At 34.6% G+C, this 2842-nt stretch overlaps 1 pseudogene; it reads left to right on the forward strand.

The window, feature by feature from the left end:
• The first annotated feature begins 390 nt into the window (after window positions 1-390).
• LOC127204221 (TATA box-binding protein-associated factor RNA polymerase I subunit D-like) lies at window positions 391-1285 on the forward strand (annotated as a pseudogene).
• Window positions 1286-2842: the final 1557 nt, after the last annotated feature.

Genomic DNA, 2842 nt, shown 5'->3' on the forward strand with positions numbered 1-2842 from the left:
CACTATCTATGGACATCTTGGCAGGTCATTCAGACTTTCTACTGACTTGGTGCCATATCCAGAAACTAAGTGCATTATTATTGAAATGGATGTTTTGTTTTCATCTTATTATTTTATATGTATGAATGTTTTTTGCCTTCATGTATTGTTGTAGATACTATGTGTCCCTGGTGCCTGCAGAGGGTATCAGATTCCCTGGAAGTGGAGTTACAAATGATTGTTAACTGGCATTGAGTACTGCAAATCAAGCCTGTGTCCCCTGTAAGAGCACATAATGTTTTTAATTGCTGAGCCATCTCTTTAACCTCCCACAAAAGATTGTTTTAAGAATCAAATAAATGTTCTTCTCAGAGTGGTGAAAGAGAAAACTGGGGAAGGCACAGAAAAGCGATGGCTCAATCAGAAGTGAATTCTGATGAATGCATGACATCTGATAGTACTGAGGACATTGGAAACCAAAGTGATGACTCTTATTTAAAATACAGTATGTTCCTTCATCTACACAAAAGCAAAGAAACCCTACTTTAAAATGTGTAATTTCACCTGCGAGTCTTGAAACTGATTTATCAAGTGAATCCTTTTTAGAACCAATGCATTTGCCTTTTAAGGATATTTTTGAAAGATTTAAGAAAAAAAAAAAACTGAACAAGAAAAAGAGAAAATATAATCCAAAATTAAGACCAAAGGAAAGACCACTTGGAATGAAAAACAACAGAAGGTCACAAATAAGGTATGAAACAAATTGAAAACAAAAGAGCTGTATTTTCATTCTTAGACTCTGAAAATGGAAAAAAGTCATTACTTTGGAAAAATAATTTAACACATGTGTGAACTGTTTCAGGTGTTTTTTTTTTTTTTTGTTTTTTTTTTTTTTTTTTTTTTTTTTTTTTTTTTTTTTTTACCACATTGAAAAACTCAAGTATGAATACCACCTTAAGGAATGCTTGAAGCAAATTCTTGCTGGGGAAGATCTAGAAAAGGAAGACCTTAACAGCCATAGATACAAGAATATGGATCATGATGGTCTGCTTTCTCCTACTGAAGAGCCATTGACAGAAGATGAGGCAACAAATCCTGAATCTGAATGTGATATCAAGTTGGTTGGAGGCAGTTGCTTCATAATAAGCTCAGAATTCCCAAGGAAGATAAGTTTATAACAAGAGAAGAGTAAGAAAGCATCTGTATTCTCCAGCAAAGCCCAGGCCGAAGATACCACACATCACAGAAAGGCCTAGACAGGAGAAATGAACATATGAATACCAAAGAAGGTAAAGAATGCAAGTGACAGTGTACACCAACTAGATGAAGAAACAGATAAAAATCAACTGAATCCAATCTGGGGATGAAGATAAAACTGCTGGGGAAAGCTAATAATAAATACTAAGTAAAGATTAAAAAAAAAAAAGTAATTAAATAAATAAAGTTGAAAACTTTTAACTAATCAAATTATTTTTAAATTTTAGGTTATTTGATAACCAGTTTGGGTAGACTTACTTAACTAAACACATGTAACACTTTGATTTAACTATGACTAATACAGAACACATCAGAATGGCATATAACATCTGAAATTTTCATCATCTTGGTTATCTGCCCTTATGTACATGACACAGATATTTCCCAGCTGGGAAAATGTGTTTAGACATGTTTGTTGAAGTAATATGGAAGCCCAAGAAGTTGATCTGCAGAAGTCATTTCCCTAATGGTAAAGAACCACATCCACATGTGATTGACAGCCCTATGAATTTCCATACTTACAAAATTATATTCAAAGGAAATTTACCAACAAAGCATATTTTTCTCACATTGTTTGAGTAATTATTTAAATGTATGAGTTTGTGAACTTCAGATATACCTTGCATACAACAGAATAATGCCAAACTCATCAACAAACTCTTTGAATACGTCCTGCAATTTCTTTTGACAGGGTCTCATGAAATGTATGTGGGCCTCAAAGTCTATATGTAGCTAAGGATACCCTTGAACATCTAGTTCTCCTGTTAGAACTCCTAACTGCTCTGATTGTAAGTGTGTCCACCAAGCCTTCTTTAATGCTGTACTGATGAGGGAAACCACAGTGTCTTTAGTATTAGGCAAACACTCTGCCAATGGGCTATGTCCCTAGCCTCATGATGAGTTTTGATATTCACTTTTCTTCCTTGCATTCAGAAATATTGTTCCTGGAAATAATTCTCGACTAAAAATATGAATTTGGTTTCTTTTTTCTCTGAATACTTTGAATATTTGAGAGTTTACCAATATCTTTGTTCTTTGGAAGTATTTTCTAAACCTAATTCTGGGATGTTTAGCGCTAATAGATTTTTTTTTTACAAGCTTTTATATTGTCTTTATGTTGTTTATCTTTTTCTTGTCTTTTTTTTAATAGTTCAACAAAAAATTATACATTAAAACTTCACAGTTAAAAGGGAACAGTGTACTTCTATGTATAGTAGAACTTGCTTCTCTGACCTTACCTGACAAAATAGAGCACATGTGGTGATGTTTCATCAGTCCGTCAGTGGGATTCCTCCTCTGTCTCCACTGATGAGAGAAGAGAGGAGAGGTCAACACAAAATTTAAGAAAGGACTCCTGGAAAAGTTATACATGAGACAATGGTGAGAGGGATTTCTCCCCTTTTTCTTTCCCTTGCAGTTCTCACATTCAGAAAGGAGGAAAGAAGGAAAAGAGACATGGCTCCTTTGTTGGAGCAGCAGCTGAGTGCTGTCTCGTCACTGGCATATATCAGGTAAAGTCAGAAGTCCTCACCACAACAAAAACTGTAGGCAACTGGGGAATCTTGATAGCAGGAGAAATGCTTTTCCCCAGGAAAGAATATACAAT

Source organism: Acomys russatus, chromosome 20 (genome assembly GCF_903995435.1).
Source record: "Acomys russatus chromosome 20, mAcoRus1.1, whole genome shotgun sequence".
Classification (NCBI taxonomy): Eukaryota; Metazoa; Chordata; class Mammalia; order Rodentia; family Muridae; genus Acomys; species Acomys russatus.